Below are 18,815 nucleotides of genomic sequence, written 5' to 3'. Positions count from 1 at the left end.
CCAGTGCATTCTGGTTTTTATATCCTCCTTGCTCCATTCATCATGAGTTATTTTGCTGCCTAGATAGCATCTACATGGTGATCCAAAATTCTGATGTTCAGTTCACACTGTTGTAATTTCTGCTACTTGTCATTATTTTCATCTTCCCTTGGTTTACTGTCAACCCATATCCTGTGCTTATTAGAATGTTCATTGCACTTGGCAGATCCTGTAATTCTTCTTCTGGTTATTACATTCAGCAGATCATTTAATTCTTCTTCACTATCACTGAGGACAGCAATGTCATCAGTAAATCTTATCACTGACATCCCTTCACCTTGACTTTTAATCCCACTTTTGAACCTTTCTTTTATTTCTGTCATTGCTTGTTCCATGCATAGCTTAAACAGTAGAGGCAGAAGTCTACATCCATGTCCTACACTCTTTTTATTCTGAGCACTTCATTCTTGGTTATCCACTATTACTGTTCCCTCTTGATACTTGTACGTATTGTATATCAGCTGTCTTTCCCTATAGCTTATCCCTCTTTTCCTCAGCATTTGAAACATCTTCTGTCATTTTACAATGTTGGACACTTTTTCCAGGTCAAAAAATCCTATGAACATGTATTGATTTTTCTCCAGCCTTGCTTCCATTATCAACCACAACATTAGAACTACTGGTGGCTTTACCTTTCCTAAAGCCAAACTGATTGCCATCTAACAGCTCTTCAATTTTCTTTTTTATTCTTCTGTATATTATTCTTGTTGGCAGCTTGAATGCATGAGCTGTTAAGCTGCATTTGTGATTATTCTCATACTTGCCAGTTCTTGCCGGTCTGAGGGTATATTTCCAGCCTCACATGTTCTGCACACCAACGTGAATAGTTGTTTTGTCGCCATGTACCCCAATGGTTTAGAAATTTTCTATGAAGTGATATGTGTACGTTCTGACTTACTTGATATTAAGTTGTCCAAAGCTCTTTTAAATTTTAATTCTAATACTGGATCCCCTATTTCTTCCCTGTCGACTTCTGTTTCTTCTTCTGTCACATCATCAGACAAATCCTCCCCCTCATAGAGGCCATCAGTGTAGTCTTTCTCCCTATTCTCTCTCTCTCCACTGCAGTAGAATTCCCATTTCACTCTTAATGTTATTGCCAATTCTTTTAATTTCACCAAAACTTGTTTTGATTTTTTTTTTGGGCTGGGTCATTCCTCCCAACAATCATTACTTTTTTAATTTCTTCACATTTTCATGCACCCATTTCACCTTAGCTTCCCTGCACTTCCTTTTTATTTCATTCCATAGTGACTTGTATTTCTGTATTCCTGAATTTCCATGAACATTTCTGTACTTCTTTCTTCCATCAATTAAATGAAGTATTTCTTCTGTAACCCATGGTTTCTTCCCATTTACCCCTTTTAGAGCTGTCCAGTCCTGTTCAACTGAACTGCCAACTGGGCTATTCATTATTGCAGTATCTATAGCCTCAGAGAACATCAAGTGTATCTCCTCATTCCTTAGTACTTCTGGATCCGATGACTTTTCACAGCGATTCTTCTTGACTATTCTCTTAAACTTCAGCCTGTTCTGCATCATTACTAAATTGTTATCTGTGTCTTATCTGCTTCTGGGTACACATTACAATTCAGTATCTGATTTCAGAATCACTGCCTGACCATGATGTAATCTAACTGCAATCTTGCTGCATCTAGCCTTTTCCAAGTATACAGTGTCCTCTTGTTATTCTTATGCAGTGTATTCACAGTTACTAGCTGAAATTCATTGTAGAACTCAGCTAGCCTTTCTCCTCTCTCATTCCTACTACCAAGCCCATTTTCTCCCATAATTATTTCTTCTACTCTTTATCCTACAGCTGTGTTCCAGTCCCCCATGACTATTAGATTCTCATTTCCCTCCTTGTCCTGTATTTTACCCTTTTAATATCTTCATATATTTTCTCTGTCTCTTCATCTTCTGCTTGCAATATCAGCATATATACCTGAATTTTTATTGTGAGTATTGTTTTGTTCTCAATTCTGATGAGAACAAACCTGTCACTGAACTGTTCACTGTAATTCAATCTCTGTCATATCTTCCTATTCATAATGAATCCTACTACTATTATATCATTTTCTGCTGCTGTTGATATTACCCTGTACTTCTCTGATAAGAAATCCTTGTCCTCTTTCTATTTCACTTTACTGACCCTCACTACATCTAGATTGAACCTTTGCAATCCCCCTTTGCAGATTTTCTAGCTTCTGCGCCACCTTCAAACTTCTGATGTTTCATGCCCCATTTCATAGAACGCTAGCCTTTCATTGGTTATTCAATCTTTTTGTTTCATGGTCACCTCCTCCTTGCAGTCCCCTCATTGAGATCCAAATGAGAGACTAGTCTGGAATCTTTTGTCGGTGGAGAGATCATCATTACACTTTTTTCAGTTACAGGCCACTGGAGATACACATCATATGGCTTTAATGCAGTAGTTTCCATTGTCTTCTGCATCCTCATGCCACTTATTGTTGCTGATTTTTCTTCCTTTTAGGGGCAATTTCTCACACCTCTGTCTGTTCAACCACCCTTTTCGACAAGGCCATTGCAGAACAAGGTTGACTTCTTAGGCTGGAAGTCTTTGGTTGCCATTGCTGATGATTTTTATTCAAAATTTAAGCAGTGGTGACGTTCACATGTGAAATCATGGACATTATGGTTACTAGTCAAAGATGCTGCCCCAAGACTGCAAGTTAAGGATTCAATAAATTGATTTTCACATGCTAAAAGCCATTGGGGTCATTCCAGGTTGAGTAAAGAGTACTGGAGCCTAAATTTTAAAGCTGTCAGTAAACTGCCCTTTGACTCATGTTTCCTACAAATTTCAAATGTGAGTTTTTAAGAGAGATTTTACACATGTCCTTTCACAGACCTCATATGGACACATGCAGATTATGTGACATGTTTAATTTGAGGTGTAAGGGATACCTTACCTACAGCCAAAGTTGAACAGGAGATTCTTCAAAAAAATTACAAATGTTCTTTGGATTTAATGGGCATTTGTGCATTTGAGTCAAAACTCACCAGTTGCAAAACTACTACTGCTTCTATTGATGTGCACCAAATATTACATTTGCTATCATTAAGACATTGCAAAGTCTATTATAGCAGCCAGCTAAATTGTTTCAATTTGGGTATTCTTGTCAGTAATAAAAATACTGTTTTTATATGAATGTGGGCCGTAAGTCTTGCTGCAAGAAATAGCTCAGAGGTTGCTTCATGATTAGTTAAAGTCTTCAGTTTGGGGCCACTTACAAGAAAGAAACCTGTTGTCTGGTCAAACAGCTGTGCTGACCAAAATAAAAATAGAGATTGTGTTTCTATTAATGGCTCTGGCAAGCATCGGATGGTTTGATGAGCTGACACACAAGTTGTTTATGAATGTTTAAGCTGTTTGAGCTGCAAAAGATTTTGTAATTAGAAGGAAACAAAAAAAGTTAAGCAAGGCCTTTGTGCCTCAAGATTTATTCAAGTTTGTTGAATCAGCTAAACCTGTAACCTCATACTGCTCCAGTACATACAGCTGATTTCTTTCATTTTAAAGATGCTGTTAGGACACAGTTGTCAGTGCAGGTGTGTGTGTGTGTGTGTGTGTGTGTGTGTGTGTGTGTGTGTGTGTGTGTGTGTGTGTGTTTTTGAGAGAGAGAGAGACTGTGGGTGGGGGAAGGGAATTGTGGTCCACCATTCTAAAATTTGTAATTTTTGTTGAACTGAGTCAGTGAGTGAGAAGATATCTCAATTTTACATGAGACATGAATAACTGTTTTTATCCCAAAAGATTGGCAGTTATTCACTTGATATCTTGTGTGGTCAAATTTTTAACTTCACAGATTGAAATTAAATCCTCATATCTTTAAATTCAGCAAGAATCCAACATAATGATCGACAAATAGGCAAATAAAGCTAGAAAATATTTGCAAAAGATATTTTTGTCCATGTGCAGATGTACTCTCAAAGAGGCAGAAAATAAACTTTAAAAATGCATGTTATGATGCAAGTCAGTAACCATTATGTTCTGAAGTGCCAAATGTTATGTTCTCACTGCTAATGATAAATGGGTGGAAAGTGGCCAAAGTATCTGTCACTATAGGAATCTGGATAGGCAAGCAAAAGATTAGTTGACACAAGTGTGCTTTAAATAAATATAATTTACTCAACTTGTGCTAAAGAACTGCTACATTGTTGACAACTTGTGACAGACGCAGCTCGCTATAAGCAGAGGCCCAACATCGGCTTGTGTCTAAGTACCTTAAATGTTTGCCAGTGGAGCTAACTATCAACAAATCAGTGTAATGTTCAGCACTAGCAAGTAACACAGAAGTAATCTCATACTGGAAGACTTGTGTTTATGTGCCCACTGCTTATAACACCACCCCCGCAGTCTTCATTGGTCAACGATCTGGATATTTTTCATTGGTGGCAATGTCTGAAGTGCTGCTCATGGCACCTGGAGGAACCTTTGAGGTACCGGCTCTGGCAGTATTGATAAACTACGATACTACACTTCTCCTCCCCTTTTCCTTCTACCCTAAACGTCCTCACAGTCATCATGTAGTGACAATTGCTGCAACAACTGTGGAGGGGAAGCATGGATGCAGGAAGCAATGAGGAGACAGGAGCTGAAGCTGTGGCTGGTTCCAAGTTTCTGTCTGTGTCCTGACACTCACATTGAGACTATCCAGAATACTAGCCGAGAAATGAGATGGATGGTGTGCCCCTGCATCCAGCAATGGTACAAGGTGTACTGGTGGTTGAACTGTAACAGCATCTTGAAGTGGTGTGGTAGGCCCCTGGCCTGCCACAGAGTGGAAGGGATCAATGCCCATGGATGTCAGCTGTGTGCTTGGCGATGGATGAGGTGTAAGGTCCAGGTTTATCAATTCAGGCCAGATGCTGGTGATGCAGGACCCCTGGTAGATGGAGGGTATGCAGACTGCATCATGTGGACATACAGTGAATCTGTGGACAAAGAATCAGTGGCAGGATCATGCCATTTACAGGTGTGAAGTTGACCTCAGTTGTTCAAAGCTTACCCAGGCAAACAGGGCTCTGTCTGGGTGCACATCTGTTCGCTAGCTGCTCATGGGTTGACTGTGGAGCCTATTAATTTTTCAAAAATTGCTCCCAGTGGATTGGGTGGGTCACTGGTGAGCACTCTTATCTTTCCCAACAAGAGAAGCCATGAGGATACCTCTCCTGAGCATACTCCTCAAAATTTCAGAATAAGTTATGGTAACAGGGCACAGATGTGTTAAAATAATTTTCATGAAACTTAAATGTGCTGAGGGCACCTTTGCTATGGTGTTTAGATGGTGTTACAAGTGGTCAAAAGTAAAAAAAAAAGGATTTGTTGTGGTACATTATTGATTGAAATGGCCACTTCAGGGCAAGTATAGAAACTTCTCAAAGTAACAACATTGGATGAATACCTTGTTATTGTTGAACTGCATAACACCTTAAATTCCAGCCATGGGGTGGTAACATGTGAAGACCTCATGGATGAGGACATTAGTGTCTTACAACAGGAATGGGCAGATGAAGGTGTTACAGAGGTACAAAATGTGAAGAAGAGAGAGAGTATGGGCAGCTTAAACCAACACCTACATTCATTTTAACTCCCAATAAACAAGACCTGCCCAGCAACATTAAGGCAGGTTTCTTACACTTAGCGCCAATGGCCTTGCCACAGTGGAAACACCGGCTCCCGTCCGATCACCGAAGTTAAGTGCTGTTGGGCTGGGATAGCACTTGTATGGGTGACCATCTGGTTTGTCCAGCGCTGTTGGCAAGCAGGGTGCACTCAGCCCTTGTGAGCTAAACTGAGGATCTACTTGATTGAGAAGTAGCGGCTCCAGTCACGAAAACTGACAACGGCTGGGAGAGCAGTGTGCTGACCACATGCCCCTCCATATCCACATCCAGTGATGCCTGTGGGCTGAGGATGACACGGCAGCCGGTCAGTACTGTTGGACCTTCAGAGCCTGTTCGGACAGAGTTCTTACACTTAATAGTTTGCCTTTTTTTCTGAATCCATTGCAGTGTTTCAAGTGCCAAAGATCTGGTCACACTTCCATTGCATGTAATGGTCATACTACTTGTTGGAACTGTGGTCAAGCAGCTCATGTGCCAGGTGTTGGCTATACATCCCCACCATTGTATGTTAATTGCTCTAACTCATGCCCAATCTGGAGTAGAGAGTGCCTCCTCTACAGAGATGAAAAAAATTCAAGAACTTAAAGTTACTCATCACGTGTAGTATGCAGAAGCGAAAAAGCTGTTTAAAACCATGCAGCCCCCATCAATTGTTACCTCACTTGCACCAGCTGTGAAACAGCCCATAGTTAAAATTAGTGTGTCAACACAAATAGAAGTGGCAACTCCCATTACCAGCTCTTGCTCCTGTTGCCGCACGTGCCAACAGACTGACTCTAGTAACCCTGATCTTGCCAGAGTCTCAGTTACACAAACTTCTCAAACCGACAATGTCTAGCCACTGCCCCTAACACCAAATGTTACACAATGTTACACAGGCATCAACTGGTACACTCATTCAGCGGCCTTCCCATGTTTCAGCCCAAAAGAGGAAAACTGTCACAAAGACAAAATCAAAGTCCAGTGGAACAGAACCTAAGGCACCAGCAATGAAATCAGCAGCTACTGCCTCTATTGAAGATTTGGCGACAGATGTGGTCTTAATCAGTGACTCACCAAGTCCTGTTTGCCCTTCACCAATGACCATGGGCTCCCCTCCAAGGCACAAAGAGAAATGGATGTCAAACCTTCCAAATAGATAATATTGATACTGCAGTGGAATTTAAATGACTCCAGAGTTCATGTGGACAAACTAAAGGTCCTCACACAGATCAGACCAAAGTGTGTGTGTCTTCAGGAATCACATTTCACGGATTCCAGTACTCCTGTTTTTAGTGGTTATCATTGTATGAAAAAGGTGACGTCAGTGGTGACAGAAATCAGATTGGAGTAGCAGTGTTCATCAATGACACACTTCACTCCTCATTTATAATTGTAGTCACCCCACTACAGGCAGTTTCTGTCACTGTGTATTTTGTGTCCTTTCAGATAATGTGCATTCCCTTTATCTCCCACCACAGTAACCACTGGATGGTGAAGCACTTTCCGAGCTGATCAACCAGCTTCTGCCACTGTTTCTTTTCTCAGGGGTAGTCTCTCCACATGCCCAATGGGTCAAGAGGCTGAAAATGTGCTACAATCTGACACCACATGCCTCCTAAATATGGGCACAAAGACACATTTTTGCACAGTGACAGGGACATTCTCTGCCACTGATTTGACAGTTTGCTCTCCTGCTCTCACAGACTCTGTTGTATGGGAGGTGGCAGCTGTCCTCCACTCCAGTGGCTATTTTCCATTACTGTCTGCCTTTTACAAAGGATGAGACCTGAGGGAAAACCATCCAAGTGATTGCTATGCAAGGCAAACTGGTTGCTTTATAACCAGGTAGCTGTGATTGAGCACAGGGACAGCTTCCATGACTGGGTGGATCACTTTACTGATGTGACGCACTGTGCTGTGCTGCTCATGTTTCTGAATTATCCAACTGTCACTGAAGGCAATCTATTCATCGGTGAAACAATAAGTATTGTTGCACTATATGGGACAGGTGGAAATTGCTGCACAGATTCAAGCATAGTCCACAGCAGAGAACCTTACAGCCTTTCAGTTAGCAAGAACAAAAGCTTGATGGAAAGTAAAGGAGAGCAAGAAGCAATCATGGCATTTTTTGAAGTACAGTAACTGATCAACTTCTGCCACTGAAGTATGGGAATTGGTGAGAAAGATATCTGGAAAAAGAATATCATGTCCATTAGCTGCCATATAGGACAATGGAGTCCTGAAATTCACACCCGCAGGTGTCGCTCAGACCGTGGTGTGGTACCTTTACGATGTAACGTTGTCCAGAGTCCTGTTCCAGGTTTCCATGCCTATTGCCTTGTTTGGGAGAGGAGACATTGGTTCCAACTCCAGCAATGAAGAGGCCTATAAGTTCTTTTTCTCCACATGGGAATGGATGCACCATTAACTGCAACTCACAAGACTGGTATGCTATGGTGCCTTAATCCTGACTAAAGAGATCTTACTTGCTGTCTTTAATAAGATATAGAGAGATGAAGAATATCCTGTCCCTTGGGGGGAACCAATAATGATCTCCATTATTAAACCAGGCAGCTATTGGAGTGTTGCTCTTGCCAGCTGTGTAGGAAAGACACTGGAGCGGATGATCAACTCCTGACTAGTCTGGACTCTGGAATCCAGAAATTTCCTCAGTCATTTCCAGTGTGGGTGTAGAAGATATAACTCCACTCTTAATAACCTCATCCTATTGGAGATGGCTAAACAGGAGGCATTCCTATGAAAACACCATTTAATATCCATCTTTTTTTATATTGAAAAGGCATATGATGCTACATCAAGACACAATATAGTTTGTCAGCTACATGAGTGGGGGTTTCAAGGCCGCCTCCTCATTTTCTTGCTGTCCTTGTTTGTTGCTTGTTAATTTCAGTACAGAGTCAGGACTACTCATTCCGACAGATTTACTCAAGTTCATGGTCTCCCACACAGAATGTTTTAAGCATGACTTTGTCCACCATTGTGATCAGTGGCATGTTGTCTGCAGTGAGGAGTCATGTGCAGTGTTCATTGTTTGTGGATGATTTTTCCATTTTCTATTCCACTCCAAGTCCCACACCTTCCTCTCACCAGTAATAGGTGACATCTGAGATACAGAAGAATGGTCTGCTCCAAAAGGTTTTAATTTCTCCCCAGAGAAGACACTGTGTATTGATTTTTAACTGTGATCATTCTCTTTTTACACCTCAAGAACTAAGGCTGTGGGTTACTGTTTTAAATTTTAAGTTGAAGATGTGGTTTTTAGATCTCTTTTTTTGATAGCACAGTGGCATGGCTGCCATATCTCAAGGAGCTCAAAATAAGAGCCCTTAAAGTGCTGAATATCATGAAGCACTTGGGAAGAACTGGGGCACAGAAGTTCTCTAAGGGTTGAGCGAGATCACATCTTGATTATGGTTGTATGGTCTATGGCTCAGCATGACCAATGTGAGGATATCAGATTGGCCACAGGAGCCCTGTATCAAACTTGTGCGCAGAGGCAGCGGAGCTGCCATTAGCTGCTTGGTGGCGATTGCTTGTGGCTAAACAGACACTCAAGCTCCAGTTGTTTCCAACTTCACTGGATTTCCTTGTGACTACTAATATCTGTGAGTCCTTGGAATGACTCTACAGCACTCATCCACGAGGGACAAAACATTTCGGTATAAGGGCAAAGCAGCATTTTTTTTAAATCTAGGTGTATTTCCAACAAATATGCAGTGGGAGGGTTGGTGCAAAGCACTGCCCTGGTTGTTATTGAAGCCTAGAATAATTTTAGATTTGCCAGAGTTCAACGAATTGTTCACTGCAGACTATTTTTTAAGAATAAATTTGTTATCATTTTATCTACCAGGACTAATGCAGTATATACAGTTGGTCCAAATAGAGGGATGCTGTCAGTTGTTCTGTCATTTTTCCTGCCTCTGTCTTCAGGTTCCATCTGCCTAGTGAGTTTACTATCTTTGACACTGAACTCTATGCAGTTTTTAAAGCTGTGGAGCGGATGAAACATGATTATGGATCCAAATTCCTTGTCTGCTGTGATTCACTTAGTGCCCTGCAGGCCATCCAGTATATGTACCCAGCAGACAGAACTGTCCAGAATATCCATGATGTCATACTGCATTTGCAAAGACAAAGAAAGGAGGTATTATTCTGCTCGGTACCAGGATATGTGGGTATCCAAGGGAATGAGTTAACTGATACTGTGGCCAAGGAGACATGTACCCTTACTAATATAACTGACTGCCCTATCCCTCTGCACACCACACTGTCTTTGCTGCAAAGATTTGTCATGCATATTTAGGAGGAAGAGTTGCTAGGCATGATGGAAAGTAAATTTCAATCAATAAAAGAGACTGTAAGGCCATGGCGCATCTCCTTCCAGCCACTTAGAACTGATGAACTCTGTTTAACAACTTCGAATAGGACACAGTCCCTTACCCATGGCTTCCTTCTCCAATGTGAAGGACTGCCTATTTGTGATGCATGCAGTGTGCTGATTACATCTCACCACATTTTAACCAATTGTGTTTTATATGATGATGAGAGGATACAAGCTGGTTTACCAACAGACCTGCCCTCAATTTTAAGTGATAGTGAACTGAATGTGGCATGTCTTTTTCAATTTTGTGTTTTGTCTTCCCTTCTTCCTAAGATCTTAGCTCAAAGCTTTTAGTGTGTTAGAGGATGATTGGATCATCCAGTTATTCTCTTCATGAATAGCCAGTCTTCTTTTCTGGTCTTGCCTCTTAGTGGCTGTTCAGACCTGATATCAATATTTTTGATAGTCTGCCTTGACACACTAGCTCCATTGTACCTTTCAGAGGAATTGTGCATGTTCATATAAAAAAGAGTAAAAGGGAGCATCTGTGACCTGATGTTGTACGTTAGACTATCTTCCTGCTGTGTGCTGTAGCCCCATTTGTCTCATACAGTTAATGTATGCAAGCTGATGATGGTGATGTTGAGCACCCTAAAGATGCAACAACAACAACAGCAGCAGTGAACCACCAGGCTAACAATTTATTTCACAGTGTGAGACCAACCAGTGTGGACATAACCCAATAGAATCTGCAAGTCTGGATCTGCTACCATGACCTGGGTGATCTTCCAGTGGTCTAATTGAAATTGGTCCAGTATGTCTTGGCTGAGTGCTGTGGGGGGGGGGGGGGGGGGAATTTGCTTCTGATGTGTCAAAGTCAGGTCTGCATGTGCAAGATTGGATGTGGATCTGTACATCAACTTGTATTGGGAGTGCAATAAGATTGGAGCTCATTGTTGCAATTTATGTGTGATGTAATTTGAAATTGGCTTTGTTGGGCTTAAAAACAACTGCAAAGGCTTTGTTTGGCAACCAAGTAACACTCTCTTCCATATAAATGCTGATGAAATTTACTCACTCCATAGATGATAGCAACAGCGTCCTCCTCTGTTTGTGAATAGTTGCTCTGAGCTTTAAGCTATTTGGAGGTGAAGGATATTGGACTGTCAGTAGAACCAATCCTGTGGAAGAGTACAGCACCAGCACAACGCCGATGAAGAGGCATCCATGGCCAAGACTACAGTTTTGGAAGGATCAAAATGAATTAGGCAATGATCACTGAGGAAAGCATCTTTGAGTATATGAAAAGCAATGTCACATTCCTGGGGCCACATAAAAAGTGTATTCTTGTGGCGAGGGCAGTGCAATGGTGCAGCAATCTGAGCTGCACTCAGAATGAAACGGGTGTAATACATCAGCTTCCCTAGCGCTGACTGTAATTCAGTAATATTGCTTGGAGGTATGAGGACACGAATGGCCTGCAAGTGCAGCTGCATCAGCTGAACATGCCCAAAGTACTCAGTATCAGCTTGATAGAACACATACTTGTCTCTGTTGCATTTAAGGCCTGCCTCTGATAACACTTGGAAAAGGGTGTGCAAATTACTAAGATGTTTGTCTGCTGTGTGACCTGGTACCTAAATAGTATGTACACATAGGCACAGATGCAGTTAATTGTGCCAAATAGCACTGAAAATTGCTGGTAAGAATGCACTACTGTAAGAAAATTGAAGAGGTCCTGTGTGTATTAAAGACAAACACTTGGTGTGACTGTTCATCTAAAAGGATCTTGAAGTAGGCATTGTGTAAATCAGTCTTAGAGAAGTAACAACCAGCTCCCAAATGGTCCATAAGTTCTGAGGCAAAAGAAATAAATCAATCATTGTTTAGGGGGTTCACTGTTTGCACAAATATGCAGTTTGCCTGATGGCTTCTTGATGAGTGCTAAAGGAGATGTCCACTGACTGACTGTGATGTGTGCAATAATGCCACCGTCCTGCCGCTGTGAAAGTTCCTGAGCAACCTGTTCACCAAGTATGGGTTGTGTGTTGTAGACAATGTGCTGTCAGATATTTCTTTTGATTTGAAGGACAGTGTCATTCAATTGTGTGCTGAATTCAAAGACCTGTTTGTTGCCGGTCTAGGTAAAGCTTCTAATTTTGTTGTTCATGACCATGAAAGCCAATGCACAGCTCCAGTTCTTCAGGGCTCCCACTGTATCACACAAAAACAAGTTGCATTTCATGATGGTCATAAGTGATGCTTATGCACTGAGAAGCAGTGCAGGCAAGAATCACTCCAGTACCTCTCTGGCCTGGCTGTTTACATGGCTAGCTATGTTGAACCTGATCCTGAGTGGGCCACTGTGCACTTGCCTTGGAAGTGGTCTTTCTACACAAGCACACAGTACTATAGCTAGGCACTACAGCAAAACTGTTGTCTGACAGAAAACTATCTAGGTGCTGTCACAAGAGTCTTGTTAGTCAATAATTTGCCAAACCTGCTGCAAGGAAGGATTGGGACCCTTGAGAATCTGTTCCCTTATTCTGTTATCAACCATGTTCTGACTAATGGCGTCACATATCATGAGGCCACTGTAATACTTGCCACACTCACAATAAAACTTACACTGCCTAGAAAGCCCTTGTAAGTCTGTGACCTACTGTGTATAAGTTTGTCCCGATTGTTTCTTTAATCTGAAAATTTTAAATCTGGTAGCCACCACATGGACTTTCACGCCATACTAGCTATTCAAGGCCTGGTTTAATTCCTCATAATTCACAAGTTCTGGCTGCAAAGTGGGGAACAATTTGCAGTACATCATATATACTGATACACTGTCATTTGATAAGAGAAAGCCGGCCGGAGTGGCCGTGCGTTTCTAGGCGCTGCAGTCTGGAGCCGAGCGGCCGCTACAGTCGCAGGTTCGAATACTGCCTCATGAATGGATGTGTGTGATGTCCTTAGGTTAGTTAGGTTTAAGTAGTTCTAAGTTCTAGGGGACTGATGACCACAGATGTTAAGTCCCATAGTGCTCAGAGCCATTTGAACCATTTTTTTGATAAGAGAAAAAGATTGGTTAATAGTACCTGGTACTTGAAGTGCTGGTAGATGAGCTTCAAACTGGGCCAAGTACTCAATCCAGTCCTCTTTGTCCTCTTCAAATGGCTGAAATGGAGGCAGTAATGATAGCTGCATAAGTTGTGGTGCTGCCGTAGTTGGTCGCATCTGATGGTGATTCTCATTCGCTACCATCTGCATTTGAATGGAGCCCCTCATCATCTCAATAAGCTGCATCAATTGTTGCAGTTGTAACTGAAGAAGCTGTGTTAGATCAAGTGTTGGTGCCAAAGGTGCTGGCAATTGTGCACTGCTGAGTGTGAAGCAGGTATGCATGGGGCTTGGGGCTGTGGGGTAGCCTTGGCAAAGCAAAAAATACTAAAGCTAAATCAATAAATGGCAGCACAAATACATAAACTGAACAAAAATGACGAGCACAGATCTGAAACAGAAATGTCCACAAGCACAAATGCTAAAAGCAAAACAAAAATGTCTTGGAAGAGATAAGAAATAGGCAGCAAAGGAAATAAAATGATGTGGTGTCATAGATTTGACAATGTTCATCTCCAGACATTATGATGCGGGTCAGTAAGAATTATGTTATGAGGAGCCGAGCGTTACCTCCTCACTGCTAATGATAAATGGGTGGAAGGTGTCCAAAGGATCTGTTGGCTTAGGAACCTGGACAGGCAAGCCAAAGATTAGTTGACATAAGTACACTTTAAATAAATATCATATATTCAACTTGTGTGAAAGAACTGCTGCACTGTTGACAACTTGTGGCAGACAGAGCTATAAGTAGTGGCCCGACATGGGCATACATTTAAGTGCACTGTACTTTTTCCACTAACTATCAACAAGTCAGTATAATGTTCAGCACCAACTAGCAACACAGAACTAATCTCATACTAGAAGACATGTGCCCATGTGCCCACCACTTATAACACCATCCTGGCAGTCTTCTTTGGCCAGTGGCCTGGAGGCTCTTCGTTTGTGGCATTCATCAAGGTGCTGCTTGCAGTGCCTCCAGGAATCTTTGAGGCATCACCTCTTGAAGTATTCATAAGCCAGACTACTACAATATTGACACAAGTAAGTGCTACTGATGCACTCATTGTATCCTCAACACCTGCATGTTCCTGTGGAGACACATTGATATTTGATATATGTCTAAATTTGAGAGTAATCTTTCTTGAATATTTCACATGCGTAGTAACAGTGATTTTCCTGATAAATATTCTGCTTAACCATGCCATGGCGTGGCGGGGGGGGGGGGGCTCATGTTTCTTTTGTGGGGATGATGAAATAGTTTTGAGATTTCACAATAAATGGCTCCATTACATGTTCTGGCTTTCTTCAAACTGACATTGAATTGATTCATCTGCCTGTTTAGTGGTCCAGGATGTGAGTTTGGTTTGTGAAGATTTTTTTCTGATTGCCTGCGTAAAAGGGGGGGGGGGGGAATTTTTTATGGCTGTCTTCCCCTGTATCTGACTGGGTACATCCTTGAAACCAATCCTTAACAGTCTATAATTTAACCAAGAAAGCCTCCACAGTCCCAGTCTGACATTTTATCGTGCTGCCATGCAAGTGGATTACAGAATTCCTAGTTCCATTTCTGCATTAAAAATGATAGTGGCACCTTGTTGTTTCTGGCTAATAAAGTTGGGCCCACACACAAGGCTGTGCACAGACAAAAGAAATACTACCATGTTTATTAAGTTTTGCAGATGAAGAGAGGCTGTCCTTGTGGGAACTGACAACAGAGGGCAGCCAGGTATGCAGCAGTCCTGATTGTAATATATAAGTCAGCATCAGTTATAAGAGTTTAGGTTCATCCATTAGACATTGCAATGATTAAACCTTCAACATTAGGGGAAGGCATCTCTTACATCATTGTTTCAAGTGGCAAGCTTTGACAATTTCTTGGAGCAGCATGTGAGGTGGCCATGAGTTTATGTTGCATCTTCCAATGGTAAAACTGAATTAATCACAGATTTTGTGGATGTGACATAGCAAATAGTTTAAAGATGTGGAGGCACTTAACAGTGCATGAAGAATAATATGTACATTCCATTCAGCTGCAGAAAATTGTATATACTGTTCATTTTTCACTTTAATCTTTCTTTAAAAATACTGTAGCATTGAACTATAAAAACATATTCAAAAGAAAAGATGTAGCACATTGTAACTAATGTATTTCAGAAAGTAAACTTTCATTCCTAAAATTTTAGGTTTATTATGACAACACAAACAGAAATTTAGAATGTTTTTCATTGTCTTACTGCATAACACAAAATAGTGCAAGTCACCATCCAAACCATGGATTGGCTACTTATTGGCAAACATTATGCATTCTTCTAATATGTGGTATTGTGACATCTGAACCTAAGTACAACTTTTGGGGATTCCAGGTGGACAAGGAATCCATCTATTGAGGCATATTGTCCAATCTAGATACATGTTAAGATAGCTCTGGTCACCTCAGTGATTGGAGGAAGCTGTGCCATAGCCCAGTAGTTCATTCCACATAGATAAATTTATTACTCCTCACTTCCATCAACTTTTTCTTCCTCTCATGTGCTGTCCTGTGCTTCAGTAGTATGTGGATGACTTGAACATTATGTCACTCTTTTTCCACTATAGGCATCTAAATCATTCCGCTTAATCTCTACATGTACTTCTGAATGACACCTCTCCTTTTACTTATGCAAGGAGTAGTGATAATTCATCAAATCACCTAAAGGGCACTCAGTAAATTGGAGAAAATTCTTGTCATAATGTCATGTCATTTTTCCAGTACTCTCAAGACTGCATGCAGCTCACCATTACAAACCATAAATTGCTTCAGTAAGTGGCTCATGAGAGCACATTCAAACAGTGCAGCTGAGCATCCAATGGAAATTCACTTGTTTATATCCACCAGTGTATTCAATAAAATGGCTGTGGTTCTCACTTATGATTTTGAGTGCAGGTGTCAATAAATATATTCAGGAGTGATGAAATGTGATATTAGAACATACTTCCCAAAATAATCTGCTCAAATATTGAAAATTCTACTGAAATCACTAAACGTACTGACATACTTTAGTCACTCATTCAGAAAACTATTGAAACAGCTTTCAACATTTTGATGTTGCTTTTTAGTATGACTGCATCTGTGATCACTCATCAAATATTGAAAAATAGAAATTAATTCATTTTGGATTATCAAACAAATGGTCTACGTTGACAAACACAAGAAATGCGTATTTTGTTCTCAATTGCTTATAATTATTCTTGTTTGTAGCCACATCCTCAATATCATAGGTTTTTGCTAAGTTTTTCACAAGAGTCTGCGTTCCAAACCTTATATATCTGCAGAAGTTGTGACAATGCCACAACTCAACACTGTCGGCATGGGTACTTCATAGGTCAATGGTGACTTCCTAACAACTGGGGAAGAGAACCTCGTAAGTGGAACAAACTCGCCACGTAAACTGAACTATGTTAAGCAGTATGTCCAAACCCATGGAGATAAGTGAGCACGTGATGACTCTCAGCATGAGCACAAGGATAGGTCCGCAGCAGGCTAGCTTCATTGGAATACTGGCCTGCTGCACTTACTGCCACTCACTAGTAAACACTTCTGTCCGTGGGTTACTAAGAAAGGTGCTATTGTGTCTGCATACTCTGAAACGGGGAAAGAAGTACAGTAGAAGAAGAATGGGTAGCTCTGAGGGATGAAGTAGTGAAGGCAGCAGAGGATCAAGTAGATAAAAAGACGAGGGCTAGTAGAAATCCTTGGGTAACAGAAGAAATATTGAATTTAATTGATGAAAGGAAGAAACATAAAAACACAGTAAATGAAGCAGGCAAAAAGGAATACAAACGTCTCAAAAATGAGATCGACAGGTAGTTCAAAATGGCTAAGCAGGGATGGCTAGAGGACAAATGTAAGGATGTAGAGGCTTATCTCACTAGGGGTAAGATAGATACTGCCTACAGGAAAATTAAAGAGACCTTTGGAGAAAAGAGAACCACTTGTATGAATATCAAGAGCTCAGATGGAAACCCAGTCCTAACCAAAGAAGGGAAAGCAGAAAGGTGGAAGGAGTATATAGAGGGTCTATACAAGGGCGATGTACTTGAGGACAATATTATAGAAAGGGAATATAATGTAGATGAAGATGAAATGCGAGATATGATACTGCGTGAAGAGTTTGATAGAGCACTGAAAGACCTGAGCCGAAACAAGGCCCCGGGAGTAGACAACATTCCATTAGAACTATTGACGGCCTTAGGAGAGCCAGTCCTGACAAAACTCTACCACCTGGCGAGCAAGATGTATGAGACAGGCGAAGTACCCTCAGGCTTCAAGAAGAATATAATAATTCCAATCCCAAAGAAAGCAGGCATTGACAGATGTGAAAATTACCAAACTATCAGTTTAATAAGTCACAGCTGCAAAATACTAACGTGAATTCTTTACAGACGAATGGAAAAGCTGGTAGAAGCCGACCTCGGGGAAGATCAGTTTGGATTCCGTAGAAATATTGGAACACGTGAGGCAATACTGACCTTACGACTTATCTTAGAAGAAAGATTAAGGAAAGGCAAACCTATGTTTCTAGCATTTGTAGACTTAGAGAAAGCTTTTGACAATGATGAATGGAATACTCTCTTTCCAATTCTAAAAGTGGCAGGGGTAAAATACAGGGAGCAAAAGGCTGTTTACAATTTGTACAGAAACCAGATGGCAGTTATAAGAGTCGAGGGGCATGAAAGGGAAGCAACGGTTGGGAAGGGAGTGAGACAGGGTTGTAGCCTGTCCCCGATGTTATTCAATCTGTATATTGAGCAAGCAGTAAAGGAAACAAAAGAAAAATTTGGAGTAGGTATTAAAATCCATGGAGAAGAAATAAAAACTTTGAGGTTCGCCGATGACATTGTAATTCTGTCAGAGACAGCAAAGGACTTGGAAGAGCAGTTGAACAGAATGGAGAGTGTCTTGAAAGCAGAATATAAGATGAACATCAACAAAAGCAAAACGAGGATAATGGAATGTAGTCGAATTAAGTCGGGTGATGCTGAGGGAATAATATTAGGAAATGAGACACTTAAAGTAGTAAATGAGTTTTGCTATTTGGGGAACAAAATAACTGATGATGGTCGAAGTAGGGAGGATATAAAATGTAGACTGGCAATGGCAAGGAAATCGTTTCTGAAGAAGAGAAATTTGTTAACATCGAGTATAGATTTAAGTGTCAGGAAGTCGTTTCTGAAAGTATTTGTATGGAGTGTAGCCATGTATGGAAGTGAAACATGGACGATAAATAGTTTGGACAGGAAGAGAATAGAAGCTTTTGAAATGTGGTGCTACAGAAGAATGCTGAAGATTAGATGGGTAAATCACATAACTAATGAGGAGGTATTGAATAGAATTGGGGAGAAGAGGTGTTTGTGGCACAACTTGACGACAAGAAGGGACCAGTTAGTAGGACATGTTCTGAGGCATCAAGGGGTCACAAATTTGGCATTGGAGGGCAGTGTGGAGGGTAAAAATCGTAGAGGGAGACCAAGAGATGAATACACTAAGCAGATTCAGAAGGATGTAGGTTGCAGTAAGTACTGGGAGATGAAGTATCTTGCACAGGATAGGGTAGCATGGAGAGCTGCATCAAACCAGTTTCAGGACTGAAGACCACAACAACAACACTCTGAAACGAACCTGATTGGTATACCATCTGGACCAGAAGAC

The 18,815-nt window shown here is 41.1% G+C and overlaps 1 protein-coding gene and 1 pseudogene across 1 annotated transcript in view; both read left to right on the top strand.

Moving 5' to 3' along the window:
- Positions 1-18,815, top strand: part of LOC126457401 (uncharacterized) — a 357,727-nt gene that overhangs the window by 277,144 nt on the left and 61,768 nt on the right. The gene's annotated exons all lie outside the window — the stretch shown is intronic.
- LOC126459635 (5S ribosomal RNA) lies at positions 5,710-5,827 on the top strand (annotated as a pseudogene).

Source organism: Schistocerca serialis, chromosome 2 (genome assembly GCF_023864345.2).
Source record: "Schistocerca serialis cubense isolate TAMUIC-IGC-003099 chromosome 2, iqSchSeri2.2, whole genome shotgun sequence".
Taxonomy (NCBI): domain Eukaryota; kingdom Metazoa; phylum Arthropoda; class Insecta; order Orthoptera; family Acrididae; genus Schistocerca; species Schistocerca serialis.
This window is presented reverse-complemented; position numbering and strand designations above follow the sequence as displayed.